This window comes from Scyliorhinus torazame, chromosome 3, assembly GCF_047496885.1.
Source record: "Scyliorhinus torazame isolate Kashiwa2021f chromosome 3, sScyTor2.1, whole genome shotgun sequence".
Lineage (NCBI taxonomy): Eukaryota > Metazoa > Chordata > Chondrichthyes > Carcharhiniformes > Scyliorhinidae > Scyliorhinus > Scyliorhinus torazame.
In genome coordinates, this window is record NC_092709.1 from 38,187,658 (window position 1) to 38,209,227 (window position 21,570).

Here is a 21,570-nt window from a genome sequence, read left to right on the forward strand (position 1 = left end):
TTTCCTCCAAGCTGTCAGAATTCAGCGTGGAAGACGGCATCCTCTTGTGGGGGACGTGTGTGATTGTCCCGGAAAAAGGCCAGGAGCTGATACTAACAGACTTGCACAATGGGCATCCAGGTGTGACCAAAATGAAAATGTTGGCCCAGAGTTATGTCTGGTGGCCAGGCCTCGACACCGACATTGAGAAGGTGGCCCAAAACTGCTCCATTTGCCAGGAGCATCAGAAGCTTCCGCCGGCCGCTCCCCTACATCACTGGGAATGGCCAGGGCGGCCTTGGGCACGCTTGCATGCAGATTTCGCAGGCTCTTTTCAAGGATCCATGTTCCTTCTATTCATTGACGCCCAGTCTAAATGGCTAGAGGTGCATAAGATGCAGGGGACAACGTCCTGTGCAACAATTGAAAAGATGCGTTTGTCGTTTAGTACGCATGGCCTCCCCGAGGTGCTGGTCACGGATAACGGCACTCCATTCACGAGTGAGGAGTTTGTGAGGTTCACGAAAATGAACGGCATACGCCATATCCGCACTGCCCCTTACCACCCGGCTTCAAATGGGTTGGCAGAGCGCGCAGTGCAGACATTCAAAAGAGGCCTAAAGAAGCAGTCTTCCGGATCAATGGACACGAGACTGGCTCGCTTTTTGTTTACGTATAGGACCACCCCCCATGCGGTGACTGGGGTAGCTCCCGCAGAACTCCTAATGGGCCGGAGACTTCGCACCCGCCTTAGTATGGTTTTCCCGGACATTGGCGCAAACGTACGCCACACACAAGAACGGCAGGGACAGGGATTTTCTCGGCATCGGCCGATTCGGCAGTTTGCGCCCGGTGACACAGTGTTCGTTCGGAATTTTGCTGGTGGTGCCCAGTGGGTTCCTGGTGTAATCTTTTGCCAAACGGGCCCGATATCTTACCAGGTGCAAGCCCAGGGTCGTCTCCAGCACAAACATGTAGACCACGTTCGGTCTCGAAGAATATCCCCTCAAAAGATTCCCCGCCCCCGGAGCTCATTTCTACAGCCGCAGAGACCAGAGACAAGGGAAGGTAGTCCTCACAATCTTCCACTGGTGCCTCACTCGAAGCCTGCGCAGGTTGTTACGGAACCGAATGGAGATAGAGACGCTGACATGACGGAGGCAGCGGACTCTGACTCCGAGATGGAGACACAGGATGCATCAGAGGGGGAATCCTCGTGTCCACGGGCCGTGGATGTACAACCGTTGCGCCGTTCATCACGGAAACGCCATTCTCCGTCTCGTTACACGCCGCCTGATCCAGCGCCACGCGCAAATGGTGTCCGGCCTGCGGCAAAACGAGTCCGACGCCCTCCTTCGCCAGGGTCTTCGGTGGATTCCTTGGACTTTGGGGGGGGAGGGATGTTGTAACCTGCCTACTTACCATTGGCTGGGGACTAATGACAATCCCACAATCCTGTGGGAGTATGAGCTTCCCCAATGAGGGGGGGGCGGAGAAACCATTAGTAAACTCCTAGTATAAATAAAGCTGGCCAGTTTAGGAACGAGCAGGAAGGAGTGTGCAGCAAAGGAAGTTGCTGGTGCTGTTATATATATATGTTATTGTAAATAAATGTTATTACTTTGTATCCTTAAAACTCGTGCTGGATTCTTCGTGGCCCTCACAAAAGCCTCCTTCTGCACTGTAAATTCTATGATTAGTGTGGAAGCATGGGGTGGTAATGCCATGTATTATTTTTGTGTGGCCAGCAGAAGCATTCTTGACCCTCCATGCCCACATAAATCATTTATCACTTAACCTTTCTGAGGCCTCTTCAACTGTATATATATATCCATTGAATGTGGCATGCAGCAAGCAGTACTGTCCTAAAATGACAATGAGGGTTCTCTATACATTAAAGGACCCCGATTTGCATATAAAGAGTGGCATACTATCAGGCAGATGTTTTGGTCAGTAGTAGGCTTGTGAATGAATGGTGTTAGGTAGAATGTTAGCATTAATGGAGTTTAAGTGTACAGACCTTGTTTAGAGGTGTTGTTTATGCTTATTTCAGGAAGCTAAAATCATTTCCAAGGTATGCCATGCCATTTAGAAAGATAACTAATCGCCCAAAGATTAATCTCAGCATCTGGCAAGGAATTTTGCCCAAAGAGACCAAATCAACAACAAGCCAGCAAAGATTTTAATTGAGTTCTTTACATTTTATATCACAAATTCACAAAGCCAAACAAAACCAACACAGCTATCAACAAAAGTAGAACTTCCAACAGTTGATTAAACAAATATATTTCTTTGGTGACTTGCCATACTTGGCCAAAACACACATTGTTCAGTTACTTGTCCTTTGTCTCCTTCATCCCCTCCCCACGCCCCACCGCCCTTACTTTATTGGTTGCTGGCTACGAATACGTCTTCAAACAAGTTGGTGAATGGTTTCCATGTCCTGTGAAAGCCTTCTTCCGATCTAAAGATCGTCTCCAGCCTGAGAAATTCTACCAGGTCGGACAACCAGTCTGCAGCCTTGGCTGGTGCTGCCGATCAACAACCGGGTAGGAGTCTCTGGCGGGCGATCAGGGAGGCAAGGGCGATGGCATCAGCCTCCCTCCCCATGAAAAGCTCTGACTGCTCTGATACCCCGAAAACTGCCACTAATAGGCACTGCTCCACCCTCACTCCCACACCCTGGACATGGCCTTAAAGAAGGATATCCAGTACCCACTGTCCCCACTTTGGATACCTCTCCACCCCTTCGCTGCTCTGACGGCAATCGTCAGTGGCTCGATTGCCAGGGCCAACAGCAGCAGTGACAATGGGCATCCCTGCCTCGTGCCTCTGGGCAGCTGGAAGTATCCGGAGCTGGTGGTGTTTGTCTGTGTTGCTGTGGGAGCGCTGTACAGTAGTTTCGTCCAGACCCAAACCCAAACCGCTTCAGTGCCTCTATGAGGTACGTCAATTCGACTCTGTCAAAGGCCTTTTTTGCATCCAGGGAGATCATCATTTCAGGTGATCTCTCCCCAGATGGGGTCATGATCACATTCAGCAGGCGCCTCATGTTCACTGTTAGCTGCCTGCCTTTGACAGAACCTGCCTGAATCTCTACAACTACCTCTGGCATACTGCCTTGCCTGGGCCTTCCCCAGGATCTTAGTGTTGGTGTTATGGAGTGAGATGGGTCTGTAGGAACGGCACTCACTCTGGTCTTTATCTTTTTTGATGATCAGCGATATTGAGTGTTGAACCAGCATTGGTGGCAGGGTTTCCCTTGCTTGCGAATCTGCGAACATCTCCCACAGGTGCGGGGCCAGCCTTGGCGTGGATTTTTTACAGAAGGCCACCAGGAATCCGTCCAGCCCCAGTGCCTTCACCGTCTGCATGAAGTTAATGTGCTCCATGAGTTCTCCCAGTTCTAATGGTGCTTCCAGGCCCCGTTCCCTTTCTTCCCCCATGATTGGCATGTCCAGTCCATTGAGGAACTGCTTCAAGTTCGAGTCCCCCACCGGGGCTCTGAGGTGTACAGCCCTCGGTAGAAGATTGCAAACGCTTCATTGATCTGCTCTGGGCTGCGACGAGCTTGCCACTCCTGTCTTTTACCTGGGCGATTTCCCTCTTTTCTGCCTGCTTTCTCCGCTGTTGGGTCAAGGACATAGATGGGCTCGTTGGTAACGAGTCCATCTATGTCCTGTTAGGGCAGCACGGTAGCATTGTGGATAGCACAATTGCTTCATAGCTCCAGGGTCCCAGGTTCGATTCCGGCTTGGGTCACTGTCTGTTCGGAGTCTGCACATCCTCCCCGTGTCTGCGTGGGTTTCCTCCGGATGCTCCGGTTTCCTCCCACAGTCCAAAGATGTGCAGGTTAGGTGGATTGGCCATGATAAATTGCCCTTCGTGTCCAAAATTGCCCTTAGTGTTGGGTGGGGGTTACTGGGTTATGGGGATAGGGTGGAGGTGTTGACCTTGGGTAGGGTGCTCTTTCCAAGAGCCGATGCAGACTCGATGGGCCGAATGGCCTCCTTCTGCACCGTAAATTCTATGATAACAGGCAGCTGGCTTTGTCTCTATGCTCATAAAAGGTCCCTCGTGTTTGGCGGAGCTGGTGCATTGCTTTCCCAGTGGACAGCGGGTCAAAGTCCATTTGTACCTTTTCCCTTTCCGCCAGTAGTTTCACGTTCAGGGCCGTGGAGTCGTGCCAGTCTACCTCCAGTGTGGAGTCAATCAGCTGATGCTTCGTTGCCCTTTCCTTCCTATCTTTGTGCACTTCAAATGCAATAATTTCCCCTTATCACCGCCTTCAGTGCCTCCCAGAATGTGGAGGGTGAGACATCTCCATTCTGCATGTTGGTAACGAGCCCATCTATGTCCTGTGATATCTGTTCACAGAACGCCTTAATGGCAAGGAGGGCCATGTCTCGGCTCCATGAAGGGTGTTGGGCCCGGCTCATCTCCAACCACATCCATGTAGTGTAGAGCGTGGCCGGAGATTGCAGAATACTCTGCTCCTACTGTCCCTGAAAGCACCGCTTACCCTACTACAAAGACATCGATCCAGAGTAGATCCTCTTTACTAAGAAAGGAGAACTCCTCCCTTAGGTGTGTGAACCTCCAGGGGTCCAAACGCAGTTAAATCCACCCCCCCCATAATCAGTCGGTGTGTGTCTATGTCAGGGATTTCTGCCATAGTTTTCTTTGTGAATTCCATGCTGTCCCAGTTGGGAGCGTACACATTTTCAAGGACCATTGATGCTTTTCCAGGACACCATTAACCATGACATACCATCCCCCAGCATCTGTCCAACCAAGCTCTTTCTTACCCATTGTCAGTTCTTCTTCCTCAGGTGCGTCACTTGGAGAAAGATGACCCTCAGTCTTTTCAGATGGGCGAAGACTCCAGATCTTTTCACTGGGCCATTCAGTCCCCTGAGATTCCAGGTGCCTATCATAAAGTGGAGTTTCTGTCCCTCCACCCCCCCCTTCTCCTACAGGGTCAGCCATATTTACCTAGTGAATGCGCCCCTGCACTTCCCGTTTCCCTTTGTTTAGGGCCAACCCAGATGGCTGTTGTCGCTATGTTCAACAAGCGGCTGAGCCGCTGCACTCTGGGGTTCCCTTTATCCAGGGGCCATCCAAGATGGCCGTTGTCGCCACATTCGCCATGTGGACGTGCAGCTGCACTCTGTGGTTTCCCTTTGTTTGGGGGCCATCCAAGATGGCCATTCTTGGTGTACTTGTTTCTGCTGCTGCCATATGCGCCCTATCGTAGCCAGCATTCTACCCTGCCCCCTTATAACTCCTGGTTCCCCCCCACGAGCCTGTCTACCCCCATCCTCCACTCCTCCCCGTGCCCCGGTTGCCCTCCCTCGCTCTCGCCCCCCATCTTTTCTCCCTTCCTCCCCCCATCTAGAGTTTTTCCCCCCTTCTGCCAGACGCCCTCTCTCCCTCGGGCGCTGTGCCGCGGGACCCCTTCTCCTATACTTCCCTGTGCTGGCTTGCTCGCTATTGCGGTTCCCCCTGCCCTGGGAGCGATCTTTACCTTCCCCTATCCAATGTGTTCCTTTTCCCCGTCCTCCTTCTCCCCACCCATTTCTGCACCTCTCTGCTCTCATCCCCTCCTTCCTGGGACTTTTAGCAGACCGAAAACGAGGCAGTTCTATCCCGTGCAACTGTTTTTTTTAAGAAGCTCGTATTCAGTTTTGTTACTGCTGCCATCCCAGCCCGTGCCTGTGCACAACTTTATCCGCTTCGATTGGTGCGGTGAAGTAATGCTCCTTCCACTGGAAGGTTAACCAGAGCTTGGCCGGGAACAGCATCCCAAACCTCACCTTGCTCTTGTATAGGGCTGCCTTGGCTGTGTTGAATTCAGCCCAGCCCTTGGCCAGGTCTGCCCCAATGTCCTGGTACACACGGATCAAGTGTCCCTCCCATTTACAGGTCCGTGTGTGCCTTGTCCAGTTCAGAATCGTTTCCCTTACTTCGTACAGGTGCAGCTTCACTATTATGGCCCGGGGCCGCTCCCCCGTTTTGGGCCTTGGCCTTAGTGACCTGTGGGCTGTGTCTACCTTTGGAGATTTGGGGAAGTTCTAACCCCTGACCAGTTTCCCCAGCATGGCGGCATGGTGGTGCAGTGGTTAGCACTGCTGCCTACGGCACCGAGGACCTCGGTTCAATCCCGGCCCCGGGTCCCTGTCCGTTTGGAGTTTGCACATTCTCCCAGTGTCTGCATGGTTTTCACCCCCACAACCCAAAGATGTTCAGGTTAGGTGAATTAGCCATGCCAAAGGGGCAACACGGTAGCATTGTGGACAGCACAATTGCTTCACAGCTCCAGGGTCCCAGGTTCGATTCTGGCTTGGGTCACTGTCTGTGCGGAGTCTGCACATCCTCCCCGTGTGTGCGCGGGCTTCCTCCGGGTGCTCCGGTTTCCTCCCAGAGTCCAAAGATGTGCAGGTTAGGTGGATTGGCCATGATGAATTACCCTTAGTGTTCAAAATTGCCCTTAGTGTTGGGTGGGGTTACTGGGTTATGGGGATAGGGTGGGGGTGTTGACCTTGGGTAGGGTGCTCTTTCCAAGAGCCGGTGCAGACTTGATGGGCCGAATGGCCTCCTTCTGCACTGTAAATTCTATGATAATCTATGATCTGGGCCCGTACTCTGTAGGGAACCTGCCCTTGATGTCCTCCAGTAGCCCCATAATGTGGAGGTTCTGGCGTTACGACCGGTTCTCCTGGTCCTTGACATTCCCTTTTAGCGTCCCCTGGATTGCCACCCACCTTGTCACCTCCACTGGTCGGATGCTGCCTTCTCCAACTCCCTGATGGTTGCCTCCTGCTCCTCCAGCAATTGAATTGTTTTTTTCCAGCGTCACCTTGAAGCGGGCCAGGGCGTCCATGACTGCCAACATCACCGTTGCCATCATCTCTAGCTTGACTGTGTCTCTGTGCTTTAGGAGCTCCTGCATTAGGAGACCTATCCACTCGCTTATCGGGGGGACAGTCCGCATGTGTCTCGGTGACTCAACCTGTTTGGGTACAGCCAGGTCCTTCACCTTTCCCCACGCGAAGCAGACACGCGAAGATACTTGTCTCGTCACACTGGCGTTGATCTTGCCAGAGTTTCAAAACTTAATTCTCTCCTGTATTTTGACACTTCAACCATCAGCAGCAGGCTACTGAATATTTCACCCATTCACAAAGGTTTGAATTTTAAAAATCTATTGTTCTGCGCAATCCCAGCAGTTTGAAAAGTGCAGTTTCAAAATGTTAAAAGGGGAAAAGAAAACTGGCATTTATTAAGTTGTGTCTGCCGTTTGCCTGTCTGGCTAAAAAAAAATAATTGTGTGACGAAAGGCATTCATGGTTCTAAAAGTAGGAGATCGACCGAAGCAAAAGAAGTCACACAAACTAGCTCCAGATTGCACAGCATGACAGCATGGAAGGCTCCGAGACAAGATTCTGGATCTTCTCTACGGATGTCAGTCCTGTTGTTAAAAGGAGTATGCAACTCAAGCATGAAATCCTGCAGGAAAAAAAATTATCACCGAGGAACTGGCTGTGCAAATGATATTGTTTCCTGTCAGCTTCGATAGACTCCAGAGGGCCACCCTCAAAGTTATGGAAAAATGTAATACCAAACAACATGCCCGGTCCGACTGTCTGTGTCACATATTATTTCCAGCTTCACCTTTCCCCCTCAATACTAGTTCTGAATTTGCTTCAGAATTATTGTGCAGGACATTCATTATTATGGATTCGCTTCCTGCTATGATTCAAAAGTGAAGATATTGGAAAAAAATCTTGGCTGGGGGGGTCTCATGATATCTAGATCAGCATATCATGGTGCAATCACACACACACACTGATGGACAGGCATTTGGACCAACCAGCACACACACATCGCAGCCAACCACTCGTAAGAGCATACGCACTATAAAAGAGGGAACACGAGAGTTCCCGCTCATTCTGGTAGGAGACAGCTCAGGACACAGAGCTTGCAACGTGACACTCAGACATAGACCATGTGCTCAGTGCCTCACCAACATTAGTGATAGGGCTGGGTCCATAGGTCAGCTGGTAGCGAACGTACCCAAGTCGATAGTTAGTTGCATCTGTTAGTTAACATAATAAAATCAAGTTGTACCATCTACACCCGTGTTAGCTCATTCGTGTATCAGGACACCCAACATGACATGATACCACGAGTGGATTCAGACCAGCGACTGTGAGACCTACCTGCACCATTTCAGCAATCCGCCATCCTGATCCATGGAAAGCATCAGCCCGCCGCAGCCGCTCCGGATTGCTGGCAATCTAGGTGTAAACTGGAAGTTTTTCAAACAGCGCTTCCAGCTATTCCTCGAGGCCACAGACAGGGAGAATGCATCGGACACCAGGAAGATAGCCCTTCTCCTCTCCACGGCAGGGCAACACGCCATCCACGTCTTTAACTCCCTGACAATCGCGGAAGGCGAGGACAAAAAAAAATAAATGGTGCTGCTCACGTTCGATGAACACTTCAGTGTGGAAGTAAATGAGAGCTTCGAACGGTACCTATTTCAGCAGGGCCTGCAGGGTAAGGACGAACCTTTTCAAACATACCTAACACACCTTCGCATCCTTGCGCAGTCCTGCGACTACAGGGCCACCTCCGACTCCATGATAAGGGATCAGATAGTTTTTGGGGTTTTGTCAGACACCCTACGCTAGCAGCTCCTTAAAGTGAAACAACTCACCCTGGCGACTGCAATAGAGACCTGTGTCCTCCATGAAAACGCCTCTCATATCCAGGCGGCCAAAACGGCGTGGCACGGGGCCCCCGAGGCGGAGCAGGTCCGGTCGATTGAGTGCCTCCCGGCCCGTGGCCCGGACGAGGGTGGCCATTTTGTGCGCTTTCCAAGGCCTCCCGCGCTTGTACGTGCCAAAAGAGGGGACGCTGAGGCAGAGGAACGCGATGCGTAGGCGCGCACTATGCAGGACCGCACCATGCGCGGTGGCGCAACAAACGTTACGAATGTAATGACGTCACGACATGCAGCAATGTCCTGCTAGAACCCGACAGTGCCTACGCTGTGGCAGGTTGGGCCACTATGCTGCCTGTTGTCGAGCACCTCAACCTGCCAACTCACAACAATTCCGCCAGTCTCGCAGGACCGTGCGGGCCATTCAGCCTACATTCACTGGCTCACCTCCAGACACCTGGCAGACCGGCGACACCGACGACAGCGAGCCCTTCCGCGTTGCGGTCATCCATAACAACAGGCTGTCCCCAAGTAGGCACCACCAGCAGCTGCCAGTCCACACCAGTGATCCGGACAATGAGTGGTGTGCCACCCTGATGGTCAACCGATCCCAAGTCACTTTTCTCCTGGACACTGGTGCCTCCGCCAATCTGCTCGCATGGTCAGCTTTCCAGGCATTAAAGGTCAAACCACCAATTCTACCTTCCCACTGTCAATTGGTGGATTACAATGGGAACGTCATCCTGGCCATGGGGTCCTGCCAGCTGGAAGTCACCCACAACTCGCGCACGGCCAAGCTGTCATTTGAGATCGTAGGACCCTCTCTGTTAGGCGCACAGGCGTGCAAGATTCTCCACCTCGTTCGGCGAGTCCACACGTTGTCTCCTGACTGAACATCGGACTTTCCAGATGCAGACTTTAGGGCGCAGCTCCACTCACTCCTTGCGCACAACCAGGAGGTTTTCGAGGGCATGGGCACACTGCCCTACACGTACAAAATACGGCTCAAACCTAATGCCACCCCAGTCAATCACGCCCCTCGTAGGGTCCCAGCACTCCTCACGGGCCGCCTCTAGCAACAGCTGCAGGACTTGCAGGACCAAGGAGTGCTTTCCCGGGTCACGGAACCAACGTCATGGGTCAGCTCCATGGTGTGTGTGAAGAAGCCATCCGGCGAGTTCTGGATCTGCATTGACCCGAAAGACTTGAATTCCAACATCATGAGGAAGCACTACCCTATACTTAAGCAGGAAGATATCACGAGCGAAATGGCTCAGGCAAAAATATTTACCAAGCTTAATGCCTCAAACGGTTTTTGGCAGATTCTACTGGATCCTTCCAGCCGGAAGCACTGCACTTTCAACACTCAATTTGGCAGGTTGTGCTATAACAGAATACCATTCGGCATCATTTCTGCTTCCGAAGTGTTCCATCGCATCATGGAACAGATGATGGAGGGCATCGAAGGGATACGCATCTACGTAGACGATATTATCATTTGGTCAACAACACCACAGGAGCACATCAGTCGTCTCCAGCGTGTCTTTGCACGTATCCGAGATCAGGGCCTGCGCCTTAACCGAGCTAAATACTCTTTTGGCCAGACTGAACTGAAGTTTATTGGGGAACCACATCTCCCGGTCGGGTGTGCGGCCGGATGCCGACAAGGTGGCAGCCATCACGGCCATGCAGCGGCCGTCAGACAAAAAGGCAGTGCTACGCTTTCTCGGGATGGTCAACTTCCTGGGGAAGTTCATTCCCAACCTTGCTTCGCACAGGACTGCTCTTCACCACCTGGTCAAGAAGACCACGGAGTTCCAGTGGCTGCCTGCACACCAGAGTGAATGGGAGGAGCTCAAGGTCAAGCTCACCACCGCCCCGGTATTGGCGTTTTACGACACCACACGGGAGACAAAGATCTCCGCGGATGCCAGCCAATCGGGTATTGGTGCAGTCCTCCTGCAACGGGACGACACCTCATCATGGGCTCCAGTCGCCTATGCCCCGCGGGCCACGACCCCCACAGAACAGTGCTATGCGCAGATCGAGAAGGAGTGCCTAGGATTGTTGACGGGCATTGACAAGTTTCATGACTATGTCTATGGTCTTCCGCAGTTCACTGTAGAGTCCAACCATCGCCTCCTGGTCGGCATTATCCAGAAGGCTCTAAACAACATGACCCCTCGCCTCCAGCGCATTCTGCTCAAGCTCCGGAGGTATGACTTTCAGCTTGTCTACACCCTGGGGAAGGAGCTTATCATCGCAGATGCTCTGTCTAGGGCGGTCAACACACCCTCCGACCCCGAGGGGTTCGCGAGCCAGGTCGAGGCACATGTAGCCTTCACATCGGCCAATCTGCCGGCCACTGATGCACGTCTGGCCCACATTCGACATGAGACTGCGGCTGGCCCCCTGCTACAACGTGTGATGCCCCACATGACAGAAGGGTGGCTAAAGGGGCAGTGGCCACAATTTTACAATGTCCGGGACGACCTGGCCGTCGTTGATGGCATCCTCTTAAAATTGGATCGGATTGTGATACCACACAGTATGCACCAGCTTGTCCTCGAGCAACTGCACGAAGGCCATCTCGGAGTCGAGAAGTGCAGACGGAGGGCCCGAGAGGCTGTGTACTGGCCTGGCATCAGCGACGACATCGCCAACATGGTGCTCAACTGCCACACCTGCCAGAGGTTTCAGCCGGCGCAATTCCGTGAGACCCTTCAGCCCCACGAGTTGGTCACTTCCCCTGGTCGAAGGCCAGTGTCGACCTCTTTCACGTGCTCGGCAGGGTCTACGTTATTATCATTGACTATTTCTCGAGTTACCCGGAGGTCATATGCCTGCACGACACTTCATTATCTGCTGTCATCCGGGCATGCAAGGAGACCTTTGCTCGCCATGGCATTCCGCTCACCGCCATGTCTGACAACGGACCTTGCTTTGCGAGTCAGGAATGGTCTTCCTTTGCCACTGCCTACAACTTCATGCATGTGACGTCCAGTCCGTTGTATCCTCAATCGAATGGCAAGGCGGAGAAGGGAGTCCATGTTGTTAAGAGGCTTCTCTGCAAGGCTGCTGATGCCGGGTCTGACTTCTGTCTAGCCTTGCTGGCTTATCGCTCGGCCCCACTGTCCACGGGCCTGTCGCCGACTCAGCTGTTGATGGGTCGCACCATCAGGACACTGTTCCGTCCATTCATGTTCCTGACCTCAATCATGCCCCGGTCTAGCGGAAGATGCAGCAACAGCGTGATCAGCAGAAGGTTGCACATGATGCTCAGGCGACTGATCTTCCTGCCCTGGAGCCTGGCGACAATGTCCGCATACACCTTCCGGATGGTGGCTGGTCAGCAACGGCTGACGTTCTCCACCTGGTAGCTCCCCAATCATTCGTTGTTCGCATGCCTAATGGCTCTGTTCGCCGCCGCAATCGGCGGGCCCTTTGTTTGACTCCGCGCTTGCTGCGACACTCTGCACCGGTGCCATGCCCTCTTGTTGCCCCTGATGTCGACTTTGTTGAGCTTCCTGCCACGATGCATTTTCCTCTCTCGACGGGCGATAGGCCCATTCCTCAGCCGGTGGCTACTGACCCACCCTTGAGGCGGTCAAACCGAATTCGTTGCCCACCTGAGAGACTGAACCTATGAGCCTGTTTTGGTTTGTTTTGTTCCATTGGACTTACTGAACTGGTTTACAGTACTGTTGACATGTTTCTATTCTCGTTCTCTGTTTGAGAGTTTGCATTTGTTCCGTTCTTGGTACACTTTTGTTCTTATGTTGTACCTGACATCTTCCTATGCATATAGTTAGCCTCGTATACATTTTGTAGTTAATCTCACACACACATATTTAGTTGCACCCAGTACACAATCTTATTTATTATCATGCAGGCACATATTTCTTGCGAAAAGGGGGGATGTCATGATATCCAGTTCAGCATGTCATGGTGCAATCACACACACACACTGATGGACAGGCATTTGGACCAACCAGCACACACACAACATCGCAGCCAATCACTAGTAAGAGCACACGCACTATAAAAGAGGGAACACGAGAGTTCCCGCTCATTCTGGTAGGAGACAGCTCAGGACACAGAGCTTGCACCGTGACACTCAGACATAGACCATGTGCTGAGTGCCTCACCAACATTAGTGATAGGGCTAGGTCCATAGGTTAGCTGGTAGCGAACGTACCCAAGTCTATAGTTAGTTGCATCTGTTAGTTAACATAATAAAATCAAGTTGTACCATCTACAGCCGTGTTGGCTCATTTGTGTATCAGGACACCCAACACGACAGGGGGGAAAATAACGAAGGCAGCTATTTTAGTTATGCACTTTCAATTTCTTTTTCCATTAAAGGGGAAATGCAAAAAAAAACCAAAATGATTCAAATTTGTTCTGAGATAACCTTTTAAGTTAAATAAAAAATCTGTAATAAACTGTTATTATAAACCCATTCTGTTCAATAAAGACATTTTTATTGTAATGCAGAGGCAAATATATCCCCAGATAATTCGACAGAAGCAATCGGAAACAAGTAATATCTAATTTCCAGACAGATTTCATTGCATTAGGCTTCCGTGGAGCTCATTGGAAATGGTTGATTTTTCCAGCATTTTGTTATCTTAACCATTTCAGGCCTATGATACCAGTATTTTTGCACCCATTATTTAATTTTTGTTGAATTTTGATTTCATCATGATGAAGTTTTGGGCATATGAAAACAGAGACCACTCATATCAACATCAAACAAAACCCAGGTCAGTTTTCGCCTGGTTAGATGTAAGGTAAAACTGCCCCTACTCAGTATGTGGCTCAGACTTAGGGCACCCATTACAGCACTTGTCCTTGTGATCCGTGACCTTGCTGACATAAATTGGGTGCAATTCTCCCAAGACATTTCTAAGGGCGCGATTCTCCGGCCTTATTCAGCTCTCGCTTAAGCAAAACACGGCCGGTGATTAGCGGGAGAGGCCAAAAGCGAGATCCGCGCCAGGTGGCAAACAGTTTGCGATGCAACCGGCCCACTCCCGTAGGCGTAAGTGGGATCTAGCCGTAGCGTGGCAAGAAACCAATTATCACCACTTAAGCCCTATTTCCATACAATTAAGGGAGCCACTCCATATCCAACGGCCTCCTGTCGTTCAGCGGACTCCTCAGCAAGTGGGCACGCTGCCGCAGATTAGTACTCCTTTTGAAAAATGTGAACCTGGCAGAAGGGCTTCTGTGGGGAGCCGAGGAGGTGAGTAGCCATCTTTGGTCACAGGCAAAGAGGGGATGCTTGGCTTGCCATCCCAATGCTCGTTGGGGGGTAGGGAACCCTCGGCTGGGGGTGGGGGACCCACTGCAGGGGTGGGCTGCCATTCGAGGGTGTGGGGCAGGCTCTGAGGGGGCAACTGGGGGGGCAACTGCTCATGGCACCAGCATACCAACCCCTGAATAGTGTGTACCCATTCCGGGGCAACTCTTGTCCCTACCCGTCTGCCCCAATGTACACCCATAACCCCTGCTGACTGTCATGGCTTTTTGCCATGCGGCTGAAGGCTATTGGTAATATGGAATTGGCAATCGTGGTTCATAGAAAAAATATACACAGAAAATACAGCACAGAACAGGCCCTTCGGCCCACAATGTTGTGCCGAACCTTTGTCCTAGATTAATCATAGATTACCATTGAATTTACAGTTCAGAAGGAGGCCATTCAGCCCTTGAGTCTGCACCGGCTCTTGGAAAGAGCACCCCACCTAAACCCAACACCTCCACCCAACACCAAGGGCAATTATGGACACTAAGGGCAATTTATCATGGTCAATCCACCTACCCTGCAAATCTTTGGACTGTGGGAGGAAACCGGAGCACCCGGAGGAAACCCACGCAGACACGGGGAGGATGTGCAGACTGCACAGACAGTGACCCAAGCCGGAATCAAACCTGGGACCCTGGAGCTGTGAAGCAATTGTGCTATCCACAATTCTACCGTGCTGCCCTTAAGAAAAAATAAATCTACACTATATCATTTTACCGTAATCTATGTACCTATCCAATAGCTGCTTGAAGGTCCCTAATGTTTCTGACTCAACTACTTCCACAGGCAGTGCATTCCATGCCCCCACTACTCTCTGGGTAAAGAACCTACCTCTGATATCCCTCCTATATCTTCCACCTTTCACCTTAAATTTATGTCCCCTTGTAATGGTTTGTTCCACCCGGGGAAAAAGTCTCTGACTGTCTACTCTATCTATTCCCCTGATCATCTTATAAACCTCTATCAAGTCGCCCCTCATCCTTCTCCGTTCTAATGAGAAAAGGCCTAGCACCCTCAACCTTTCCTCGTAAGACCTACTCTCCATTCCAGGTAACATCCTGGTAAATCTTCTTTGCACCTTTTCCAAAGCTTCCACATCCTTCCTAAAATGAGGTGACTAGAACTGTACACAATACTCCAAATGTGGCCTTACCAAAGTTTTGTACAGCTGCATCATCACCTCACGGCTCTTAAATTCAATCCCTCTGTTAATGAACACGAGCACACCATAGGCCTTCTTCACAGCTCTATCCACTTGAGTGGCAACTTTCAAAGATGTATGAACATAGACCCCAAGATCTCTCTGCTCCTCCACATTGCCAAGAACTCTACCGTTAACTCTGTATTCCGCATTCATATTTGTCCTTCCAAAATGGACAACCTCACACTTTTCAGGGTTAAACTCCATCTGCCACTTCTCAGCCCAGCTCTGCATCCTATCTATGTCTCTTTGCAGCCGACAACAGCCCTCCTTACTATCCACAACTCCACCAATCTTCGTATCGTCTGCAAATTTACTGACCCACCCTTCAACTCCCTCATCCAAGTCATTAATGAAAATCACAAACAGCAGAGGACCCAGAACTGATCCCTGCGGTACGCCACTGGTAACTGGGATCCAGGCTGAATATTTGCCATCCACCACCACTCTCTGACTTCTATCGGTTAGCCAGTTCGTTATCCAACTGGCCAAATTTCCCACTATCCCATGCCTCCTTACTTTCTGCAGAAGCCTACCATGGGGAACCTTATCAAATGCCTTACTAAAATCCATGTACACTACATCCACTGCTTTACCTTCATCCACATGCTTTGTCACCTCCTCAAAGAATTCAATAAGATTTGTAAGGCAAGACCTACCCCTCACAAATCCGTGCTGACTATCCCTAATCAAGCAGTGTCTTTCCAGATGCTCAGAAATCCTATCCTTCAGTACCCTTTCCATTACTTTGCCTACCACCGAAGTAAGACTAACTGGCCTGTAATTCCCAGGGTTATCCCTAGTCCCTTTTTTGAACAGGGGCACGACATTTGCCACTCTCCAATCCCCTGGTACCACCCCTGTTGACAGTGAGGACGAAAAGATCATTGCCAACGGCTCTGCAATTTCATCTCTTGCTTCCCATAGAATCCTTGGATATATCCCGTCAGGCACGGGGGACTTGTCTATCCTCAAGTTTTTCAAAATGCCCAACACATCTTCCTTCCTAACAAGTATTTCCTCGAGCTTACCAGTCTGTTTCACACTGTCCTCTCCAACAATATCGCCCCTCTCATTTGTAAATACAGAAGAAAAGTACTCGTTCAAGACCTCTCCTATCTCTTCAGACTCAATACACAATCTCCCGCGACTGTCCTTGATCGGACCTACCCTCGCTCTAGTCATTCTCATATTTCTCACACATGTGTAAAAGGCCTTGGGGTTTTCCTTGCTCCTACCCGCCAAAGATTGTTCATGCCCTCTCTTAGCTCTCCTAATCCCTTTCTTCAGTTCCCTCCTGGCTATCTTGTATCCCTCCAATGCCCTGTCTGAACCTTGTTTCCTCAGCCTTACATAAGTCTCCTTTTTCCTCTTAACAAGACATTCAACCTCTCTTGTCAACCATGGTTCCCTCACTCGACCATCTCTTCCCTGCCTGACAGGGACATACATATCAAGGACACGTAGTACCTGTTCCTTGAACAAGTTCCACATTTCACTTGTGTCCTTCCCTGACAGCCTATGTTCCCAACTTATGCACTTCAATTCTTGTCTGACAACATTGTATTTACCCTTCCCCCAAATGTAAACCTTTCCCTGTTGCACGCACCTATCCCTCTCCATTACTAAAGTGAAAGTCACAGAATTGTGGTCACTATCTCCAAAATGCTCCCCCACTAACAAATCTATCACTTGCCCTGGTTCATTACCAAGTACTAAATCCAATATTGCCCCTCTGGTCGGACAATCTACATACTGTGTTAGAAAAGCTTCCTGGACACACTGCACAAACACCACCCCATCCAAACTATTTGATCTAAAGAGTTTCCACTCAATATTTGGGAGGTTAAAGTCACCCGTGACTGCTACCCTGTGACTTCTGCACCTTTCCAAAATCTGTTTCCCAATCTGTTCCTCCACATCTCTGCTACTATTGGGGGGCCTATAGAAAACTCCTAACAACGTGACTGCTCCTTTCCTATTTCTGACTTCAACCCATACTACCTCATTAGGGTGATACTCCTCGAACTGCCTTTCTGCAGCTGTTATACTATCTCTAATTAACAATGCCACCCCCCCCCCACCTCTTTTACCACCCTCCCTAATCTTATTGAAACATCTATAACCAGGGACCTCCAACAACTATTTCTGCCCCTCTTCTATCCAAGTTTCCGTGATGGCCACCACATCGTAGTCCCAAGTATCGATCCATGCCTTAAGTTCACCCACCTTATTCCTGATGCTTCTTGCGTTGAAGTATACGCACTTCAACCCATCTCCGTGCCTGCAAGTACTCTCCTTTGTCAGTGTTCCCTTCCCCACTGCCTCATGACATGCTTTGGCGTCCTGAATATCGGCTACCTTAGTTGCTGGACTACAAATCCGGTTCCCATTCCCCTGCCAAATTAGTTTAAACAAATTTGTTCACTTCACACATTCTAAGTGGATTTCCATGGGTGGGCGGGCCATGTAGCATGTGGGGGTCATTGCCTAGCATCCCAATCACACTTTGATGCCTGGACACTGTGCTTGAACACTGTGGGAGGCAATGTCACACATGCAGCAGCCAACATCCGAACACTCAGGGAATGGGACAGAGCTCTCGGGACATGTCCACTGCTGGAGGGTGGGTTGGTGCCACAGAAAAGGGAGGAGAGGGGGAGATGCTTAGAGAGATGTGACAAGGGTTCGGAGGTCAGTAATGACAAAGGCGTCATAATGGTTGTGCACAAGGGTGTTTAATATGTTTTACAGTTCCCCACTCTCCCGATGGCGCCACCACCCCCCACAGCCCCCGCACCCATCCCCTCTTTACTCACCCCCCACACCCTCCCCCCTCCCCCAGTGCCCTTAGTGGTCCTCAACGTGCTTGGCCCACCTAGCTCTACCGCAGCGTCTCGGTGTCTTCCCAGGATGCACATCAGAGGTGGAGACAGTCAGATGCTTACCACATCCCGTGGCCCTCTATGCCCCTGGTGGGTGGCCTCTGGGGTTCGGGGGGGGTGGGGGGGGGGGGGGGGGGGGGACCGGCTCACTTGTCGGCCGCACATGCACAGCCATGCTGCCCTGTCCCGTGTGTTGACTTCAAGGCGCGACCTCATCAGAGGCTAGGAACTCAGGGCAGCTATTTGCCACTGTCGTCATTCCATGGGGTGGGTCCAGGTTGGCACCCTGCACCCCCTCCTCCCAGTCGGTGCCCATAGGGCCCTGCTGGTTCCCCATGGTCTGCACCATCGTGTCGATGCCCTCGGCAATGTTCCTCAATGACTGCGACATGCCCTTCAATGCCCACCTGTGATTAGGACATTCTGCCGAGACCCTCAGCCATTGCCGTCACAGACTGCACGACACCTTGGGGCTTCACCAATGGTGCCAAGGTCATGCACCAGGCTTTCCACTGCAGTCACCACCCTATCAGCATTGGCCTCAGTGCCGCGTATTGCTGCCGACATCTCCTGCGCCCGTAGCCTCTGGGACTCCTCCAAGCAGCTATGGATCTGCTGCAGTGACGCTAACATCCCCCTCTGAATGTCCCGGCTGCTCCCTATCGTCTCCATCAGCTCCGGGTAACCCTGTTCCCCAGGCTCAGCATCAGGCTGGGACCCAGCTGGTGTCCAAAGCGTCGCTCAAACCAGTGGGGGCAATAGCTGAGGATCTCGACAGAATGTCCGCCTCGCTGGGAGATGTGACCCAGTACCAGGCTGAACTTGATGAGGTTCAGCGGGTGGCTCCGGGTGGTGGGCGATGGAGATGCAGATGGGGAGGGTTTGGGGATGAGCGGAGTTTTGGGTCCACTCAGGGATAGGAGGGGCGGGAGTAGGATGTGCAGGGGAAATGGGGTGGGGGTGTTGGGTCAGATCTGCTTGGTGGGTGTGGTTTGGATCCAGGTCTGCTCTTGGCGGGAGGCTTGAGTCCGCACTAGGAGGCAAGTTGGGGTGAGGGGTTGGGGGGGTTGAATTGGGGTGGGGGACTTGGAGTCGAGTCCACTGGTTGCAGCGGCATTGAGTGGGCTTGGGAGTCCCATGTGGTTGGGGCGAGGGATTGGGGTGGGTGGTTGGGAATACCTTGGGTATTGATCGTTAGGGGGGGAGTGGGCTGCCCGGAGTGTGGGGGGAGATGTCCCCTGTGGGGTTTGTCTGAGTGTTTGAAATAGTTACGCTGAAATTATAAGTGTTTTTTATTTCCTCTAACTCTTTCAGAGTGGCTATTAGCATCAGGGTGGCAGAACCATTTGAAGTTAAAGATTTAAATCGCTTTGTCAGCTGGTTCCCAGCTCAACGCAGTTGTCCAGGGGAAGTTAACGCTTCTAAACAATATCCGGGTAAACCCTAACCTGGGAACTTCCCAGAAGTATCCCCCAGCGCATCTTGGGGAACCCCCCAAATCCAATGCTGAGGAGTCAGAAAGCTGCAGGCCCAGTTGCTGAATGAGAGTTACATGGCACAACAGGCGCTGTTTTTAACTAATTTCACAAATGGGTCCTCCAACCATCAGAGAACCTTTATGTAATATTATAATGATGTTTTTGAATCCATTTCGCTGGTACCTAGATGCCAATGAGAAGATTTACAACCTTGCACTGATGAAAATAGCGTGAGTGGGGCTGGATGACTCTATTTGCTGACCTTTGCATCGCACTAATAGCGAGTAGAAGCACACTGCCATTTGGTGCAATACACCATTATATTTTCCACATAGCATAATCTCTCATTTATATGCAAATATTTTGATGGAATTAGAGAATGGAAATGTTTGGTTTGCAAATTCAAAATAAAAGTGGCTCAGAGAAAACTAATATAGCACTGCAACATCTGCAAAACAACAGTAATGAACTAAGGTTTCAAATGAGTCGGATGTTTGCACAACTTAACATAAACATTTGGAAGAGCTTAATGACATTTTTCACAGAACCCTCGCAGGAAGTGCTGATGCCTAATAAAACCATTTTGATTTCAGAGCGAAAAGAAACACTTTGACAGTTTCATCCATTCAACTCCATTCAACGTGGAATTAATATACGTTTGCTCCTGGGAACACTGGGCATGAAATTCGACTTGGGCAGGGATGCATATCAAGTTAGATCACATTTCCCGTTTGTCAGATGCCCCGTTCAATATTCAATATGATTTTATTTTGATTTTATTTATTGTCACATGTACCGAAGTACAGTGAAAAGTATTTTTCTGCAGCCTTGGGAATGTACACAGTACGTACATAGTAGACAAAAGAATAATCAACAGAGAACATTGACAAATGGTACATCGACAAACAGTGATTGGTTACAGTGCGGAACAAGGGGCCAAACAAAGCAAATACATGAGCAAGAGCAGCATAGGGCTTCATGAATAGTGTTCTTACAGGGAACAGATCAGTCCGAGGGGGAGTTGTTGAGGAGTCTTGTAGCTGTGGGGATGAAGCTGTTCCTATGTCTGGATGTGCGGGTCTTCAGACTTCTGTACCTTCTGCCTGGTGGAAGGTTCTGGAAGAAAACAATGTCTGGGTGGGAGTGGTCTCTGATAATGCTGCCTGTCTTCCTGAGGCAGCGGGAGGTGTACACAAAATCAATGTGAGGGTGGCAAACCCGTGAGATGCATTGGCCTGAGTTCACCACACTCTGCAGTGCCTTGTGATCTTGGACCGAACAGTTGCCATACCAGGCTGTGATACAGCCGGATAGGGTGCTCCCTATCGCACATCTGTAGAAGTTTGTGAGAGTTGATGCAGACATGCCAAATTACTTTAGCTTCTGTCAGAAGTAGAGACGTTGTTGGGCTTTCTTGACTGTTGCATCAACGTGAGTGGACCAGGACAGACTGTTGTTGATGGTGACCCCCAGGAACCTAAAACTATCAACCATCTCCACTTCGGAGCCATTGATGCAGAGGGGTGTTTGTGTCGTGCTACGCTTCCAGAAGTTGATGATCAGTTCCTTGGTCTTTCCAACATTTAGAGAGAGGCTGTTTTAGGTACACCATGCAACCAAGTGATCGATCTCCCTTCTGTAGTCTGATTCTGTTTGAGGTATGGCCCACCACAGTCGTATCATCCGCAAACTTATAGATTGAGTTGGAGTTAAATCTTGCCACACAGTCATGTATGTATAGGGAGTACGGGAGAGGGCTGAGCACACATCCTTACGGGGCTCCAGTGTTGAGGACTATTGTGGAGGAGGTGCTGTTGCCTATCCTGACAGTTATTCAGCAATTGATGCAGAGGGTGACTGTGGCGCACAAAGACTCCGTGAGACAAATAGAGTGAAGTCGATGAGGTTTTATTAAGCGTGTCTGTTCCCCAGCAGCCCGATAGTAAACTGGCATGTGGGGGAAGGCACCGGCTTCTTATACTTCGCCT